The 20,628-nt window shown below is 39.0% G+C and overlaps 1 non-coding gene and 1 pseudogene across 1 annotated transcript; both read left to right on the forward strand.

Moving 5' to 3' along the window:
* Positions 1 to 20,628, forward strand: part of LOC101594801 — a 110,997-nt pseudogene that overhangs the window by 29,150 nt on the left and 61,219 nt on the right.
* On the forward strand, positions 13,150 to 13,351 carry LOC123459759. The gene has a single exon (XR_006636498.1). It is a non-coding gene; the product is annotated as a small nucleolar RNA SNORA73 family (small nucleolar RNA).

The raw sequence follows: 20,628 nt of genomic DNA on the forward strand, positions 1-20,628 counted from the left end.
TACTCATGGAGTTGACCTGAATCAACAATGTGGATGGCCTCTTCAGAAAAGGGGTAGGGAGGAGGAAAGGATCGTACCAATCATGTGTTGTTTATATACTAAATATAACCATATCTAATAAAAATTAAAAAAAAAATCAAGCAAGTTATTTCAATATGAGTCTATGACCTGAATATATACATATGTGTGTGTGTGTGTGTGTGTGTATGCATATTTATATATTGTTTTTGAGACAGGGTCTCACTATGGTACCAAGTTGACCTTACATTTGTTTTGTTGGCCCTGGCTTGCCTACTAACTCAGTGAATCCTATAATTAGCTCCCTCATGTCAGAAAGACAGGCCAGAACTACCAGAGCCTGTTTAGCTGTCACCTCTTAAAAGTTCTACAGCTTCCTTGTAGAACCACAGACTGGAAACCAAGCTTCATCATTGATTTCTTTGGGCATTAAAAATCTAAAAGTAACAATGTGCATAGGTCCTTTCTGGACTTAAGATGAGCTACGGTTAGAGACGCTCTACTCTTGGCAAAAACAATTTCTCCTCATTTGTGGTCTTCAACCCCTCTTGACATAATACCTTAGAAAAGTATACCACTCTCTTAACTGCACTAGAGTAATGGTATGGTACTAACATTGCTAGATTATTGGAGATTTTTCATGAAGGGAGGGAGGGGGAGAGAGAGAGAGAGAGAGAGAGAGAGTGAGAAAATGGGTGTGCCAGGGCCTCCAGGCACTGCAAACAAACTCCAGATGCATGGACTAATTTTTGCACTGGGCTTTACTTGGCTACTGGGAAATCAAACACAGGTTGTTATGCTTTGCAGGCAAGCACCTTAAACATTAAGCCACATCTCCAGCCTCTATATAATTTTTCCATAAGCTATTATACATATATATATATATATATATATATATATATATATATATATATACGCATTTATAAGCTTCTTTTTATGTCCACCTTTTTCTCTAATTTAATTCTCCCCACTATTATTTCCTCATTAATTATTGCATTATGTTTAAACATAGGAATTAATTTAAATTTCACCAAGCTGATTATATAGCTATATTAATACAAACTTCATCATTAAAAGTCAAGCATCTTCCACCAAAAACTAAGGATATCAAGTATCCCAATCTACCAAACATATTAATATAATTATCCTTTTTACTGTGATGCTGTTGTAACTTTTCAGAGTACAGAACAAAACATTAGACAGAGGAATATGATTCTTTGCTACTCACTTGATGAGCCAATAACATACCGCTGAAAAGCATACCACTGAAAATTCTGCTAGCCATATGTTTTTTTTTTTTTTTTTTTTTTTCGCTGAGGTAGGGTTTCCCTCTAGTCCAGGCTGACCTGGAGTTCACTATGTAGGCTCAGGGTGTCCTCAAACTCATGGTGATCCTCCTACTTCTGCCTCCCAAGTGCTGGGACTAAAGGGGTACACACCCATGCACGGCATGATAGCCATTTTTAATGTATCCTTGGCTTTATCTTTTGATGAACTAATTTAAAAATAATGTTTTTGTTATCCATTGAAACAGATTATAACACTAAAAGTATCATCATGCCTAAGGAATATTTTTGTTTTAAAAAAGGTTAAAATGATCTCATTCTGGGTTTTGTTTGTTTGTTTGTTTGTTTTGGTTTTTCAAGTTAGGGTTTCTCTCTAGCCCCGGCTAACATGGAATTCCCTATGTAGTCTCAAGGTGTCTTCATACTTATGGGGATCCTCCTACTTCTGCCTCCAAGTGCTGGGATTAAAGGTGTGCGCCATCACCCCAGGCTTCATTCTATATTCTTATTTTGATACAATAACATATATGTGAAAGGCATGTTTCCATATATATATATATATATATATATATATATTATTTACAAGATTACTCTCTCCTTTCTCCACTGGTTTCACTAAGTACTTTATATATAGTAGTCTTCCCAAGGAATATTTTTTTTTAAATTTTTTATTTATTTATTTGAAAGCGACAGACACAGAGAGAAAGACAGATAGAGGGAGAGAGAGAGGGAATGGGCGCGCCAGGGCTTCCAGCCTCTGCAAACGAACTCCAGATGCGTGCGCCCCCTTGTGCACCTGGCTAACGTGGGACCTGGGGAACCGAGACTCGAACCGGGGTCCTTAGGCTTCACAGGCAAGCGCTTAACCACTAAGCCATCTCTCCAGCCCCCCAAGGAATATTTTAATGACATACATTTACATAAAATGATTAGATAAACTCTTAAATTTTCTGTAGTACACAAAAGTATGACAATAACTTGCAGTTTAGTGTCATTTTTGGAACTTCTATATTCACACATAGTTAAGCAATAATCTAAAGGATCATTGAAGAGCTTCACTGAGTTGTTATTTCAAAGATAACAATTAGTATATTAAAGCCATAGAAATGGTAAGGTCAATATACAACTAATTTCCTTTTATGAACATTATGTTAATTCAAGATATGAGATGACCACTTAGTGGTCTAAGGATGTGATTGGAGAAGGGGAGAAAAGACACATGACCAAGAGCTTCAAAGTGAGACTCTAACTTTGAATTGTTGTCATGTACGGTCTTTGAAAATATATTTAATCTTTGAAGCTCAGGTTTCTAATTAACAAAAGCCAGATAATAACGAGCCCCCAACAAGTTGGATATGAAGGTTTAATACAAATTAAAAAAAAAAACAACTGTAAAATTCCTTTCACAGTTTACAATGTAGTATATTTGCTCAATGAACAGCCGTTTACTTCTGCCATTGTGCTAAACCATGACCTTTATATTAACTCTTCTCCACAATGAAATTTATAAGTCTGTGACTGATCTATTACACAGTTAAAATGTTGATTGTCCATATGTTGTCTTTCTTTAAAAATACCATATTTGCCAGGCATGGTGACACACACCTTTAATCCCAACACTCAGGAGGCAGAGATGGGAGGATTGCCATGAATTTGGAGCCACCCTGAGATTACATAGTGAATTCCAGGTCAGCCTGAGCTTGAGTGAGATATTACCTTGAAAAATCCAAAAAAGAAAACAAAAAGATACAATATTTTTCTGATTTTGTTCTGTTTTTAAGGAAATCCTTTGAGCTATGAAATCCAAAATAAATGTTTTTATTTTCTTAATAAACATGGTGTATATTTAGAAAATAGTTACATGTTTTCTTCAAACTAATGGATACTTAACAACAAAAATATCTATCTTAAATAACAGATATTGGTGCCTTTTATCCTGGTGAAGAAATAAAACCTTATATGGCTTAAGAGTTCTCTTCATTCTTTAAATAATTTGGTTTCCAGGGTACTTATAAGACAAAAGCATGGATTAAATGGACAGGCAATCTATTGAGGATTTACCCAATTCAGGAGAGAATCTACTCTGCTTTTATGTTATTTCTAAGCCTTACTTGGTGTTTCAAAAGCCTATTATCAGTAGTTAAGAATCTACTCTAAGTATCTTTCCATTAATTTAATACTATCTCAATCTTTGAAAATCCAGGAAAAACACTTTTTGTTTTTCCTGAATGGATAGTCAAGTAGAAAAGTTGCTGCAAGCATTATTCAGCAAGTGAGCTAGCTTCTGAGATCGAGGAATGGTTAAAGCCAATGTCTCAATTATGCCCTGTCCTGTAAACAGTTCTTGGGCATGCAGGGAAGTGTCTTGGCAGGATAACATGGGAGAGAAGATTGTACGCTTAGTGTCCAAGATATATTTTGCTTTGGATCGACAGAGTGTTCATTCTCTTTCCTTTCTGCCAATCTTCCTTTCACCAGAACTAAATTACCTAAATGGAGAGTAGGTTGTTAAATGTCTGAACTTCAACGTCCTGAATGCTGGCAGTTAGCCACATTGAAAATGTGACAACGAATGCCCCTGTTTGTACTTAAATACTCTTCTAAATTTAGATATTGACAATAGAGAGAAAGGCATTGTCCTGTTATTTCCTACCACAGTTTATGTTCTTTTGGGAAAATCAATATCTTTAGAACTGTTTTTCAAGTCTTTTCATCCTAACTTTCATGGAAGGTTTCATTAGGACTGACCGTTAACTATTCCAGTTACTATTAAAGGTAGTAAAAAGCCTGAAGATGCTGCTTCCACACTGTTTGGCTGGTGCTTAGACAAGAGGAAATGTGAGAGAAGAGAAGTAGAGCAGTAGTTAGGCAGCAATGTCATCTTCAAACTGGCGCTAGCGTATCCATATCTGGTCCCTATCGCCATTGGCAGTAGCATGGATACAGCGGTAGTTGGGTTTGGGTAAAATCTCCACATTTATTTATTTAATATTTTTGATCCTGACATGAAGGTGTTAGAAAAGCACTTTAGCTGTATTTCAAAAAACAAAGATACAATTAGTGAAATAGATACAAAAGTAGCAGCTAAATAAAACAGGAGTAAAACCATCAGTGAGTTTGCTAATATTGTGATGATAAAGCTTCTCAGCCACCATGATTTGAGAGGTACCCTCAGGACAATGCTGAAATATTTAATAATATCTTTATAAACTAATACTGGGTGATCATACCACATCTAAATTCTGACTATAGCTACAAGTATCATGGGTAGTTATATTGTTTTATACTCTTGTAAACTTTTACTAAATTTAAGAAATGAATAATCAATGTGGTTTGATTGTATTTGGTCAAATATTTATTGACAATTCCTAATTCTCCAAATTCTTTAATAGTGGTACAGCTTTAGTTATGTGAAACTAAAATGTCAATCAAAGGAGAATCTAAATCGGTAGGACACATGAGGAATATCCCCAAATCTCCTATAGACAAGAGGAAGGGGTTGAGAGGAATGGAGAGGGTGAAGGTTTCCATCATTCTTTGGGCAATATAATTAATTAAAGTAATTCAAATAAATCTATCCACACTGTACCAAAATATATATCTATCTTTTCTATAAAACAGTATTGTAGTAAGAGGAAACACACTAAAGATTCGTAAGTGGTGTAATGATTTTAGCTGGTGCTTTTCAAATATTGCAATAATAAACTCATTATCAAAGTTTGGAAATTAATATTATATTTAATGTATCAGTTCTTTTCCATAAATTTATAAATGCATACAAATATCATATACAATCATTTGGCATTCTAATTGTTTTTGGTACAGTTCACATGTTATTTTTTTCATGGGTCAGAATAAATGGAGAAACTCATTAGTCCTTTATTGAAACTTCAGTGTACAATTATAAAAAATGAAAAGTGAATGTCAAAAATAAATAATAATGGTGCATATACTGTCCCCCCCTTATGAATTACACACAAAAAATATATTTTTTATTTCTTTTTCACTCATTTCTTTCAATATCCTTCTTTAATAACAAGAACTCATGAGTACTATATTGCATTTGAATTTTATTTGGATTATAAAGAATTATTTAAATTCCTTTATTGATAATTGCTCACTTAAAGTATATCAGATTGTTAACTTACACATTTTCATTTTTGCTTACCTAAACTTCTATTATAAAGATCTCATTAATGACAAAAATAACACAAAACCATTGAATCATCAGGTTAGCCTGACATTACAGGTTACAGGTTACAGTCTGCATTGATATCTTATAGGCATATCAAACTAAAGCTCACAGTGTTTGCTGTTTGGTTTGTGTCAGGGACTTCACAGGGCATACATCCTGTTATAGCAATCCATACCTAGCTGTTTGGATGAAGGGCAGATGTTTAAATTGAGATGAACAAGCTGAACTTGCTAAAATTCCAATTGTGATCCATTTCATTTTTCTGGCCTCATTAACATCTTTTCCACGACGCCTTAGCTAATGTAGGTGTGAGAGAACAAGTGATAATTGTTACTAGTCTCTGAAAAATTCTGAGGACGGCCATGTGGTTTATCTCTAGATCCTTTGTTTAACTGATTTAAATTAAAAGTTATTAACAGAGGTCAGACTCCAGTCAGGCCTGCTAGGCTCTCATGTGCAGTTCAGCGCAGGGTGTGGGTGAGGGGTGAGCAGGAGCATGTCCTTGACAAAGTATGAACCAGCGTCCCTGGCCACTCTGGGGCCCAGCACCCTTGGCCAGCCTAGAATGACATCTCTCCAGAGAGACAGAAGGTGCAGGCCGAGTGCTTGGGCCATCAGAGCCCGGCTGAAGCAGGAGTATCTGCTTCAGTTCAACGGCCCCCTCTGCCAAGGGCACACGGCAGATCCTGCTGTGACTCGTTAGACCTGTGCAAGAACATCAAATGTCTATCCCGATTTCAGGCCTACTCCCAAGAACTCGCTCTTAGGAGCACTGTGGGGACTTGGGGCCCACGTCTTCTGGTATTCCGTTTTCAAAACTGATAGGGGCAGGGTTAAGGAGGATGCAGAAGAGTTCAAGTTGTTTGAAATATGCAAGACAGAGAGGAAGAGGGGAAAAAGTTGATAGGGATAGAGAAAAACGTCTCTGTGAGGCTCAGATTGTGAATCCTGCTGAGATCTCCCGGAAGTGCTGATGCCTGCAGTCTCAGGCCAAATTATCAGAGATGAGATCAACTTCAGAGCTAAGACCAGCTGCAGAAGTGATGTATGGGAGCATGAAGATAGCAGCAGGTTTGGGCAAGACACTTCCAGACGGACAGAAAACCAGGTGTAGACAGTAAAACAGGTAAGAGGAGTAGGCTGCATAGGCAGTGGTGACCAAACCTCTCTGAATCCTTTAAGAGAAACCATGTGTACTCTATCTACTGGCCCCTTCACAAGCATACCAGGTAGTTAGGTGACAATTTAGTGGGTGTCCATCACTGTTGCGGTGTTAAGTGTAATCCTCTTCTTTATACCGTCTAGGTGATGATGTTACACTCTTTCCTCACTGTGATTTGTCTGAATGTTATGGGGCATGATTTTTCTGATGTGATTTTAATATAACTATATGGTCCTATTGTCCCAGTTTACTTTGAGAAATCTATAGACTGATTCCCTTCCTACATTTAGGAGTAAGTTATGAGTATGTGCTTCAAGACTGGTGAAAATAAAATCTTGAGGTTGGTTTGTTCACGTGGTTGAAGACCCCGATCCTCCAAATGTAGTCAAAAGACTGTCCAGGAAACCATCGCTTTACACAATACCGGATAACATAGGGCAGGGCACACCCTGATCTCAGCATAGTACATCATCCCTCTGAAAAATAATCTTCTTGCAGCTATAAATATGATTGATGTTGCTTTTAGTTTGGTCTACACATGCTGATAAGTAAAGAGCTTGGCGAGTCCTCATAACTATACCTAATACTCAAATTGACTTTCCATTGCAAAGAAAGCTATCTACTCATTTTATTGAGTTCTCTCCTGTTTGTGCCATGGCCCATATATAATGGGAGTAAGTATCCACTGTCACAAAGACATATTTCTGATGAGCAATTGGTTAATACGAGTGACAGTAATGTGCCAAGGGGCATTGGCCTTGAGGCCTAGGGGGTAAATTCTCATCACCTGAAGGGCAGGTGTTATTAATGACACACAGGACTGGTGTGTTTTTGTATTTGTTCAAGTTGGATTTTGAGAATCCGAGGGAAGCGTGGTTGTAATTCCTTAAGGCTTATGTGGGTGTTAGCATGAAATTTTTTGGCTTCCTCAAGGATGGAGAGGATGATGTCTGTTGGATCTCCATAGGAGGCTCTCTGGTCTGCTAATGTGTTTCCCTTGGTGAGGGGTCCAGCTAAGGGGCTGTGAGGCCTTATGTACTGAACAAATGGGGGGTGTGTGGCTTCTTTTGCAAATGAGGTTGGAGACTTTTATCAGGAGGGGTGAAAGAGAGTTTTCATCTAGTCTAGTCAGATATGTGAGCAAGCAAGCCAGCAGAGTAAGTTAACAGAATAGATGCTCTATGAAAAGAGATTAAAGGGGCCTTCTTCTTCAAAGAGTGCCAGAGAGATGACATACAGTTCCTTATATTGTGGGGAATCTGTTAGGAAGTTCCTTAAAAGTGATGGTGGGAGGTTGATCCATTGGGTGGTAAAGAACTACAGCTGCTCCTCTCTTTCCCCATCTGTAAAAATGGGGGGTGGGGCTCTGGGGACTTTTTGATGTTATTGTTGTTTGTTTGTTTGAAATGAGGCAAGGAGGGAGCCATTTTTAAAGGGGTATTGCAGGAGTCCATTTTTCATTAGAGTAGCAATTGTCAATTTGGCCAGGGAAGCCTATCAGGCTGAATGCAAATCAAGAGTAGCTTCTCAATAGCCATGGTATATCAGCGAGGGAGAAGGAGTTTATGATAGTGTCAGGTTCTTTGCCCAAGGTTTGGAAAGCCCGGTCTTGCTCAGTTTTGATCATGGCCAGGAGGGCATAAATCTATGTTAATATGTGTGGGGCAAAGCCAATGGAGGTGTGGAGCCATTCCAGGACTCCTTGGCATTGGTATAGCACTCCCATAACAGTTGGGGAGGACTTAAATGTCATAAGATGAATGGCTCATCTAGTGAGTATAGGGTAAGTGCCATATCAGAAAGTATGTTATTAATTTTGGTTAATGCCTATTTTGTCTCTGGGCTTAGGAGATGGGGAGAGGATGGGTCTTTGTCATGTTTTAACATATCAAATAAATCACTTGTGGGGATAGGGAAACCATGGTTGGAGCCAATTGAGGTTCTCCAGAAAGCTCTGAAGTGAGGCCAATGTGAGCTTCTACAGGGAGGAGAGTATGGGTTTAAGAGGCCAGGCAGTGGTGGGGGGGGAATTCTGTCCCCAGAAAAGTTATAGGTTGGATAAGCTAAGCTTTATTTGGGGCAATTTTGAAGCCTGCCTCAGTGAGGGAAGGTATTAATCACTGAGTTCAGTTGGTGAGGTGGAGGACTCTTTCCATACTAGGATGTCATCCATGTAATGATAGATACTAAGTCCTTGATCTAAATGTGGCCTTAATGCCATAGCAACTGCTTCTTGGCATATAGTGGAAGTATTAGGATTCCTTGGGGCAGAACCATCCATTCAAAGCATTTGGCAGTCCCTGAATTACTTATAGAGGGGACCAAGAATGCAAAGTGTTATGGGTCTCAGGAGTGCAGAGGTATAGAAAAGAAATGATCCTTAACATCAATAGCAAGAAGGGAGGTGTTGGCTGGAATGTCTGACACAAGGGGCAGTCCCTGCTAAGGGGTGTCCTGGATAAGCATGGCTTTATTGACGACCCTTAGATCTTATAGTAACTTCCATCCTCCTGAGCCATTTCGAATTAAAAACACAGGAGTGTTCCATGGGCTCCACAATGGGTGGATGCGATTAAGTTGGAGTTGTTCTATTACTAATTGATTTACAATTCCAAGTTTCTCCCTTGGCATAGGCCACTGTTCAACCCAGGTTGGCTGATCAGAGAGACATTCTAGGCAGGGAGTTTCATACTTAACAGTGGCCTTTAGGATTGGGGGTGACACCGGCGAAGGTGTCTCTCATAATCTTTTATCTCAATGCATTCTTTTATATTGCTGCCAATAACTACATCTAGGACCTCAAGGATGTCTCTTCATAGCAGGTTAGTTGTTACATCCACCACTAGGGGTCAGATGAGACCTGTAGTTTCATCGGGGTCCTTCCACTTAAAGGCTTGTTTGGTAACATATACTTGGGAAGGACCGCCTACCCCCATTAATTGGGGCTGGGGAATTAATTCCCAGTGTTGGAGAAATTCAGATCAATTTAAGATTGTCTTATCTGTCCCAGTATCAATTAGACATTTGAAAAATTTTCCTCCAACCTCTAAGGCTAGCCTTGGGTGGGCCCCTTCAAGGATGCTTGTTACCCATTGTATATTATAGGTTTTCCCTCTCACTGGTGGGGCTGAGGGTTGCTCTTCTTGAAGTATAATGTCTCTAGGGCTTTGCTATCTGTGTCATGAGTAGAGTGGCTGTCTTTTTTCTAATGATACCCCTTGCAACATCTAGAAAAATTTGTTTTTCTTTTTTGGTGTGTGTGGGGGTGGTTCTGCCTGTTAGCGGCCTGAAGTTGAGGACATTCCCCTCTCACAAGTTCTTCTTCTCTGCAATTGAAGCATGTGCCTCTAGATTTTAAGTCTGCCCCAAAGGCCTGTGCCATAAAGGTGGCCTTATGTGAGGCAGCCCTGGGTGGCAACTATCCATTTATCATAATGCTCATCCTTGAGGCTTTGGCAAATTAGCCTACATTCTGAAATCATACCTTCCCAAATAAGGCTTTTGAGAATCAGGTCACTGTCCATTGGGTCAGGTATTTTTCTCTCTAAATTGGTTCTTGCCCTTAATATAAAATCAGAGAGGATCTCCTCTGGCTTCTGACAAAGAGACAGTAAGGAAGAGGTATTTTCCTGGGTGTTGTGGTTGGCATTATTCTATTCCATACCAGGAGAGCACAGAGGCAAAATTGGTCATAGAGCCCTGGATGCTGTTGGGCCTGTTGAAGGCCTGTGGAGAAATCACCCTGTCCAAACAATTCATCAACCTCCCCAGGGAATGTTCTGTTGGTTTTGGTTTCTATTTATTTGCTGGAGGCATTTGTCTCTATATAGAAGTCTTCCCTTTGAAGGATCAGAGGACTAGGTAGTGAGGACTGGCAGATATCATGCCAGGACTGGGGGTTTTAATGGAGCCCCATAGGCTCAAGAGGAGGGACTTAGTCCATGGCACGTGGATCCCGTCCTCCCTAGTAGCTTGTTTGAGCTCTTTAAGATCAATGGCTTGATAGGGATACCAATCTAGGGGCTCAGCCCTAGTTGGTTGAACATTGACAGAAAATGCTGATATTTCCTAATTGAATGCCTTTTTATTGTATCTCAGCCTTCACATAATTGTGTGATCATAAATGAGGGGCGTATGGAGGGGTCCCTGGCTAGGGTAATTTATCATGTTGGGATTCTTTTGGCCTGTGTATCATGGGTTGAGAGGGGGCGGTGCCTAGATCAGGAGGCAGGTGTTTTTGCAAAGGTGGATAAAGGGGAGTAGGTGTAGGGGATTTCAGGGTTATTTTTTTTTTCTTATTTCTTCTATTGGTTTTTCAAGGGAACTGAGGTCCACCATTGGCTTGTCCTCAGGACTCTCCTCATTGGATTTGTCATCCAATTTTTGAGTGGAGGTGGTCTTTCTTGGGGGGGGGGGTTGGTAACAGCTGCTATGATTGGGAGAAAAGAGAGAGAAGGTGGTTCCCTCACTGAACCTCCAATCTCCTTGCTAGATAAGCTATGTGGGCCATGTGTCTAGGTCATATGGATTCCCAGAAATCATCCAGGGGGCAATCTGGAGGACTTCTTCCCAGGAGATAGCCTCTCTCTGGGAGAGCTTAATTCCCCTAATTGTCAGTAGAGCCCTTAGTCCATGAATCTGTGATTCCTATTGGTGGGAGGCAATATTGCTCACGATAGAAGGAGAGTGGAGACATGAAGATCAGAGGGCTGAATAGCACCAGGGGGGAAGTCACCAAGGCCTAGCTGTAAACCTGTCCTCAAGTGTAAGAGACTGGAAACCTGCCCTACAGACTTTAAAGAGGTTGATGCATTACCAGCTTCTGTGTTCAACAGAAGTAGATAGAAAGGTTTGCCAACGCCCACACAGGCTGTCGGGGTCCAGGCAGAGGACTAGTGGCCTTCAGTTAATGCCAAATAGTGGCCTCGGCCAAGAGATGTCTGTTGTCAGTTCGTCATGTCCAGTCCCTCACAATGGCATGGACCAAAAGTAAAGTGTGAGGAACTTAGAAGGTACTCATAATATGTGCTGTGCAAAGTGATAATGGATAACAGAAGAATAAATAACTGAAGGACAGAAACAGACCTTTCTCGACAGTAAGGCAATTGTCTTCACTTAAAAGTACACAATGAGAAATTTTAAAAGTTTTGTGGGCCAACATTAGTTTGGATTTTAATATACTATGGAGAGTTAGGAAGAAGCTGACATTCTTCCTCAATATTTTTCTTTGCTGTCTAATGACTCTAAGAATCTGTGCATAGTATAAAAATAAAGAAGTCTTTATTTGCTTATTTTTCTGTGTGTGCACATTCCTGTGTGTGTGGGCTCAACCTGTGTAGGTGGATGCAGGTGCCCATACCCATGGTTGTGCATGTACATGGAGGTTAAGTTTAAAAGGTACTGCATTTGTCAGTTTCTCTCCACCTTTATATATGGAAATAAGAGTCTTATTGAACCTGAAGCTCACCGATTTGGCTACCTCTCTATCCAACCAAGCACTAAAGTTCTCCCTCCCTCTCCAGAACATAGATGGCTATAAATGTATGCCACAATCACAGGCTGTCACATGGGCACTGAGGATCTGAGGTTATATGCTTATGCATGCTAGCAAGCATTTCACCTCATGACTGAGCGATCACCCCATTCTCAAAGACTGTTGCAAATGACCCTTTTGAAATTTAATGCAGTTGTACTTCCAAATAATAAAAGTATTAAGCAAACATTGCCCTGATCAAATGCATTTTTGTTTACAGCATCTTTCTAAGATTTTTATGCACTTAAGAGAAATATAGCTTGTCTAGGATGATTCAGTGCTGGAAAGAGCTGTTAGAAAAGCCTTTAATATGTTTGGGATCAAAAGGCAGATAGAAAGCCTCTGGAACATGAAAGAAGGAGAAGGCATTATCCTTTAAAATGATCTCAGGATTTTAAAAGTGAGCTTTTGTTATATTCTTTCTGTGTATTCCAGATAGGAGGTATGGATAGTTTTGGTAAAAAGGCAATTGGACTTAGAAGACAAATTGATTCGAGTTTGAATTGCTTTTATTCTATGACCTTGGCAAGGAAAAGACAAGCTCAGATGATGCAATGTTTCAGTTTCCTCCTGGCATGAATGTTCTATGAATTGAATAGGAGTCTAGTATTAAACCACAGACAATTATTGTATTCTTACATGGATGAGTTATTGGTCTGTGTATATGCATACATGTATGAAACATGTGAATTTTGGCTGGAAGTTTTTTCTTTCCTTTGTTTTGTAATTTACTGTCAAGGAAAACACTGTGTTAATAAATTCTTGTTGAATTACAAACAAGATATTGACATTTTCCAAATTTCTAAGTAGTGCATTTGTTCCAACACTGTCAATATTTTATACACACACACACACACACACACACACACATACACACACACACGTACATGTGCACGCCTTTTAAATGCAAGTAGCCTCTAGAATATTTGCAATAATATTAAAAATGCTATTCATTCCAACGTGGTTATCTCGGGAGGTCACTCTCCCCGGGCTCTGTCCAAGTGGCGTAGGGGAGCACAGGGCTCTGCCCTAGGATGTACAGTCCCTTTCCACAACGTTGGAGATGAAGCTGGGCCTTGAGTCAGCACCTGCATATTCCTACGACTTCTCAGTCCTGTGGACCATGACTGAGGGGATAAACCATGCAGGAAACAATCATAAAAAAAAAAAAATGCTATTCAATACTTTCTGATTATTTCCCTGTAAATTAGCACAGATAAAAATATCTAATGATATGGAGGAAAAAATTAAGACAACATTGAATGTGAACTAAGATTCATATAGCATTTCATTAATAACTGCAAATCTGAAGCAACATTTAGGAAGCATGAATGTAAACACTAGATTCAGGAGGCCAATGTAATTAGCGAAACTGTAATATTATTTCATCTAAATAATTATCACTAGGCTCGAGAGATGGCTTAGTGTTTAAGACACTTGACTGTGTAGCCTAAAGGCCTAGGTTCAATTCCCCTATATCCACTTAAGCCAGGCACACAGGGTAGTGCATACTTCTGGAGTTTGTTTACAGTGGCTGAAAGCCTCAGCAGAAGTTTCAGCCAAAAGATTACATGTTTGTTTGTTTTTGTCCTGTGTCATATCCCTCTTCTCACAGTAGTCCATTTCTATGCAAAGCAACCCTGCACAAATTCTCAGGACACATGCATAACAGCAAGCCTCTCATACAAATTGCTTCTATTGCAATCCAGACAAACCTCTTTCTTGCTCTCAAAAGCCAAACCTCACAGGTTTTAGTTCTTACTGCATTCAGGTCTTTCAACTCTGACCAGGATAATTCATCAGGCTGTACTTACAGCACTGCAACTCATTTCTTAGGCCAAGATTTCAAATCCTTCCATATTTCTCTTGAAAATCAGCTCCAAAAAGCCAGACACACAGTTAGGTGTCTAGCAGCAATAATCCCACTCCTCTGGTATCAACTTTACTCTTGCAGTCAGGTTTTCATTGGTGGCAGAAATCACCTGACCAAGAGCACCTTGGGTGTGTTTGTGTGTGTGTGTGTGTGGGGGGGGTGTTTTGGCTTACAGACTTGAGGGGAATCTTCATGATGGCAGGGGAAAACAATGGCAAGAGCAGAGAGTGGACATCACCTCTTGGCCATCATCAGATGGACAACAGCAACAGGACAGTGTGCCAAACATAGGCATGGGGAAGCTGGCTGTAACACCCATAAACCCCAACAATACACCACACCCAGGAGGCTTTAATTTTCAATTGCCGTCAGCTGGGTATCCTAGCAATCAGAACACATAAGTTTGTGGGGGACACCTGAATCATCCCACCATAGCCATATAGGTCCCTTCTGGTCTTAAGTACTACTTCCAAGTTTTTGAAATAGAAATGTAAGTTTTCAGGTACTTGTAATGTGTCACAAGTTATTCAGCATTATTTGTGTCTCACATGGTTCACTGCTTTTTGCAAACTTAGCATTCTTTCTCAAATTCTTCACCTTTTAAAATAGCAATGTTTTAAATAAAAAAATGGATGAGAAGAAAAGTTTAACAAAGAGCTAAACTATTTTTCTCAGAAACATGGAAGCAGACAAGCAGATATGGATCTATGGAAACATTAGCTTGCATTAAGAAAGCTCAAGAGCCTCATTCAGAACATTTATTTTAGAAAATCTGTGCCTATGTAACCCTGATGTCAGTGGCAAACTAAGCCTATTGTCAAGTGCATATTGGAAAATTCCATTAACTACATTAAATATGTGGTGTTCCACTAAATCTAAGAGTATATTACATTCTAACAAGCCCAGATGATGTTGATACAGTTAAGTGTGACTGTTCCTAAGAACAGGTATTAAATTGTATCATGTTGCCTAAGGTTCTAGTTCTATCTCAAATACTTTTAAAGCCCCTATTCTTCTCACTCCCACAATTTAGTATTATTTCCATTTTGTAATATGTTCCACTAGAGAAAATAGCCTGTTTTTCAGCAAAATATGGTGCATAAGACAAAATTGAGTGCATTACCAAAATCTGGGGTGCAAATTAAGATGCTTAAAAACAAAAAGATTATAAAAATAAGAGGCTATTCTTTTATTTCAAACATCATTTACTTATCATTGTAAATATAGTTATCAGTAAAAGAACCTGTCTCGATTCTCAAGGACCCACGTTAGCCAGATGCACAAGGTGGCACACGTGTCTCGAGTTCTTTTGCAGTGTCTGGAGATCCTGGTGCACCCACTCTCCCTCTCTCTCTATCTGCCTCTTTTTCTCTCTGTCTGTCACTCTCAGATAAATAAATAAACATTTTAAAATATTTATTTGCAAGGAATGGAGGGTGGGGAGGAATTGAGAAATGTGTACATTGAGGACTCTTGCCACTAACAACTTTGTGAAGCTGGCTTTAGGTGGGTACAGGAGACTTGAAGCCAGACCAACAGGCTTTGCAAACAAGTGCTTTTAACCACTGAGCCATCTCTCAGCCCATATATCGACTTTTAAACACTAATTCAGAAGTAAATAAAATCCAAAGGCATGCCTATATTACCCACTTTTTTGTTGCTATGACTAAATTCTTGACAAAGAAATATAAGAAAGGAAAAGTTCACTTTGTGTCACAGTCTGAGAGTGTAGTCCATCTGGGCAAGGCAGACATGGAACCAGGAGTGTGAGGTAGCTGGTTACTTTGATTCCATAGTTAGGAAACACAGAGAGAAGAATCCTGGTGCTCATTCCCATTTCTCCTCACATATGCAGGCTGCTATTTCCTTTTAAAAGGGAATCTTTCTTCAAACACCTTCATAGAAATACTCATTTGTTTCCATGGTGAAGCTATGTACAGTCAAGTGGACAATTAAAATTAACTATAACAATGACTATATGTCTCAACACAGTTCCACCAAATATAAACATAATTATTCCCTATTTCATTTAAAAGAAACTGGAAACTCACAAAGACATAGGTATTTCGTTTCATTTTTGAGTTTGTGACACACATACACACACACACACAAACACACAACTTTTTAGGCATTTTTATAAAAGAGAAAGCCAAAACAAATTCTTCTTGGAAATCAATGGTTATTTCGTCCATGCTTATGCAATCTGTGCATTTTCTTTTCCTTTTTATTATTTATTTATTTATTTTGAGGTAGAGTTGCACTCTTGCCCAGGTGGACCTGGAATGTACTTTGTAGTTGCAGAGGGGCCTCAAACTCAGGAGGATCCTCCTATGTCTGCTTTTGGAGTGCTAAGATTAAAGGTGTGAGCCATCATGCTGGGCTTGTACATAGTTTTGTTATAGCTGTTTATCTTGCTAAACTTATCAGTGTTACATATATGACACATTTGTTTTCTTTCTTTCCCTTTATATACATTTTTTTTTCAGATGACACATTCTGTAACTCAGACTGGACTTGGACTCAGGATAACCTGCCTTAATTTCGATATATGAGTCTTTACACCTGGATTGATTGACTGGATTTCCATAGACACTGTCTTCCATCTCATGGATGCTTCTATGCTGTTAATTGCTATGTCTCCATGAGAAAAGGGTTGATTTCTACCACTTAAAACTGGATGACCTTCATGATTTCATTGAAATTTAAAATAATAATAAGGCATAGGAGACCTTGTGGTAGTCTGAACTGCTATTTTCTCCTCCCTGCCATTTGGAAGCTACCATTATAAAATAGAGAAAAAAAAATTCTTTGCAGGACCTTGATGTTATCTATAAAACATGTAAAAAAGTACTTACAGATTAATTCCAGGAAAATTTATTGGAATTAGAGAACAACAACAAAGGGTAAGTAAGCAGAGATTTTGACAGTTGCTAGAGGAGGAAGTTATAGTGAAGAGAAAGTTGTAGTTTTAAAAGAGTCCAACTTAAAGTTACTCCTGGGAAAGACAACATGGGCACATGGCAGGGACAGAAAGACAAGCAGACAAGAATCTGGTCAAAGCCTCTTTTTTTTTTTTTTTTTTTAATTGAAGGAGGCAGGGAAATGTCCTCCCTTCAAGAAGACAGGAGCCCCAAGCCCAGAAAATGAACTTTTGTTCAAGCCAATCATGCCAAAAATATTGAACCATAATATGTGATAAGTGTCAGTTTTGAGTTTCCTTTTGGTGGCCCAGAACTCAAGATGTGTCTAATATAAGTAGGATCATCAGCCCTATGTTGTTATCAGATACTGAAAAGCCCATGCTATTTTAAAAATATATATTTTTATTTATTTATTTAAGAGAAAGAAAGAGTCATAGAGAGGGCAGGGAAGAGAATGGGCATTCCAGGGCCTCCAGTCACTGCAAATGAACTCCACACACATGCAATCACTTGTGCATCTGGCTTATGTGGGTCCTGGAGAATTGAACCAGGATCCGTTGGCTGTTAAGCCATTTCTCAAGTCTTTGTGCTGGCTTCTTAACCTAGCAATGGAAAGCCAGCACTTGACAATAAGTTATAAGCAGCTTGAATATTTCTATTATTGCACTTTAAATCTCATTCTGTTTTACAGTGCAAATCCCCCATATATCAGGGTTTTATATCTACTGATCATATTATCTCAGAAGAAACTGACATGTTGATATTCATATCTAAAATGGCAAGTGGGTTCAATGGCTACCAAGAGTACTTCCCTTCAGTTTCTTCCCACCTAGCATCCCCTATCAGTATCTGGAAAAACAAACAAACAAAAAACAAGCAACCATATTGAAATTGGCAACTTCTGACAATCCCAGCCATATGAAAGTGCAATGTAACATAAGGCACCCAAATTCCTTTAACCACTGGGCATGGGGAGGAGGTATTGTGTCAAAGAAGAGAGATACAGCGACAGATGCTACAGAACAAAGCACCAAGCACTCCATATGCAAATTACGAGCCACATGAGAAGCAGAATAATATCTGTTCATCACAATTGACATGGCAATAAGCACATCACAGATAAAGATACTTAGTATAGCCTGACCATACTATTTTACATCATAATGAGAGCATATTGCAATCATTAAACCTTAGGTTTTGTGTTAGTTTTAACAAACTAAACTAAACATAAATGACACAAATTGAACAGAAAAATTATTGGCTGTTAAAAAAGTAAATACATAAATCAGTACCAATTCTCTACATCTTCTGTCAGAGAAAATACATGCTCGGACTTATGATGATATGTTGAGGGATGTTACAATGTAAAGAAACTAATTTATCAGAGCTTATTTCAATAAAGAATTATTGACTTATGAATCAAGTAGAACAAAAAATAGTAAAAAGTTACTGCTAAGTCCACATATCAGCTTAGCTCAAACTTTTCATGGGGCACATAGAACGCCATAATAAGGAAACCCCTGTTTCTGTAGATCTGGGCATCATCCTTATGTGGACCCATTACAATGATCTGGCTAAGTTGATGTTCCTCCAAGTTAGGTTTCAGTTTGATAGTGAAAGTGCAAGTGTGACAATGACTTGACACTAATTACCTTCAGTTTCTTTTCTTTTTCTTTTTTTTTTTTTTTGTTGTTGTTCATTCATATTTATTTGAGAGTGACAGAGAAAGAGACAGAGAAAGAGAGAGAGAGAGAGAAAGAGAATGGGCGCGCCAGGGCTTCCAGCCACTGCAAACGAACTCCAGACGCATGCGCCCCGTTGTGCATCTGGCTAACGTGGGTCCTGGGGAACCAAGCCTGGAACCCGGCTCCTTAGGCTTCACTGGCAAGCGCTTAACCGCTAAGTCATCTCTCCAGCCCCTATCTTCTGTTTCTTTAATCCAACAGAAGTTTGCATCCTACCTCAAAATTCTATATGCATATATTTTTCTTTCCAAAACAGATAAATGTTATGAAATGTTATGAAATCTTTACCTACCTGGTCTCATAGAATCACCTCGTCCACTGCAGGCTTGGTGTAGAGCCTGTGCATGGTGCTTGGGGCTTTCAATTAAGGCCTAAGCCCTTGACCCACTGTGCTTGAAGGCAGCTGGTCATTGCTAAAAATCACCTCTATTCTGAGGTCTCTTTATCTGGGGCCCTTTGTTCAGGCCTTCCTTCAGCATCTGTTATCAAGGCATCCTAATGGGGGAAGGACATAACCATGAAGAGAACTGACTTTACTCTATGTGGTGCCTCTCACTGCATACAATCCAGGAGCAATGTTTGAAAGATGAGACAGTCACTGTCTCTGGGCTGGGCTGGTTCATTCCATCTTGAACCACAAACCCATCAGGGAGGTAAAATAAAGCAGGGAATTTGGAGGTTTATTATTATTATTATTATTATTATTTACATGTGAATTTCTTACAGCATCAAACATCATTATATGTGTCTCAAACTTTGGTTATCATTTTTATTTTAACTTGTTATTTAAATTTATTAACTGAGCTGGTGGATTTTAATTTTACTTATTTTAATGGTGGATATAGCTGCTTGTCTTACAGTTTTCTATGCTATACTATGTTGTTTAATATTGAGACACCATGTCCCAAATCTCAATAGTCAAAAAAACAAAAACAACGTTATTGCTCATCATGATTATCCATCCTCGTTTTGACAGCAACAAAGAGAGTTCTACATTCAATTAAAAGTAAATTAATTGCTGTGGTCAGGAAATGACACATATACTTTCTTGCCACACTAATTAGGATTGGAATCACAGGCACCACTCACCTCTAAAACGGCTGAAGAGGACATCATACACCATACCTCTGGAGTCTGGGAATTCATAATATTCATCAGGCAATCCTTTAGACTTGCTGTATGACTTTCATAATAACACCCATTAACCACCCTTAAAATTTTACAATATGTTTCTCAGACACCATGGTCTATTCCACGTGAGCCTCCAGGACTTTGCATGCATCTTGTTCTGCCTAAACATGATGCAATACACTTGGAAATGATACAACACATCATCCCAAGTCTGAGTCCTCCAGTGCCTCCTTACCTCATCACTGTATCGGCTCTTCAAGGAATTATTATATAGAAAATTTTAATTATCTTGCAATTACATTGACTTTTACTTTCTAAGATTAATTACAAATTGGTATTGGTATGTGTATGTAAGTGGTTTTTGTGTGTGTATGTGTGTGTTGCTTTTTTAGGGGGACATGGTATTCAACTAGTTCTCCTTGATTGTAAAATTAAATTTCCATGTGGATTAGATACTACATTAATTGCTAAGAACATGAACAGTATCACCATTTTAATGCACACTTGGCAAACATAAAAGCATGTAGTTAGATTTGCAAAGATAAGTTATTGTAATCAGTAGAAGGTGAAAACTTTAGAAATGGGCAGTAACCATTCCAAAACTCAGTGACTGACAAGAAAGACAAAAACCCTGGCTGGGGAGATGACTCAGTGGCTAAAATGCTTGTTCCTTGTGCCTCGAGACCTGAGTGCAGATCCCCAGCAGCCACATAAGTTCTGGGTGCAGCATCATATACCCACAATTCCATCACTGGGGAGTTTGA

Source organism: Jaculus jaculus, chromosome 3, assembly GCF_020740685.1.
Source record: "Jaculus jaculus isolate mJacJac1 chromosome 3, mJacJac1.mat.Y.cur, whole genome shotgun sequence".
NCBI classification, from domain to species: domain Eukaryota; kingdom Metazoa; phylum Chordata; class Mammalia; order Rodentia; family Dipodidae; genus Jaculus; species Jaculus jaculus.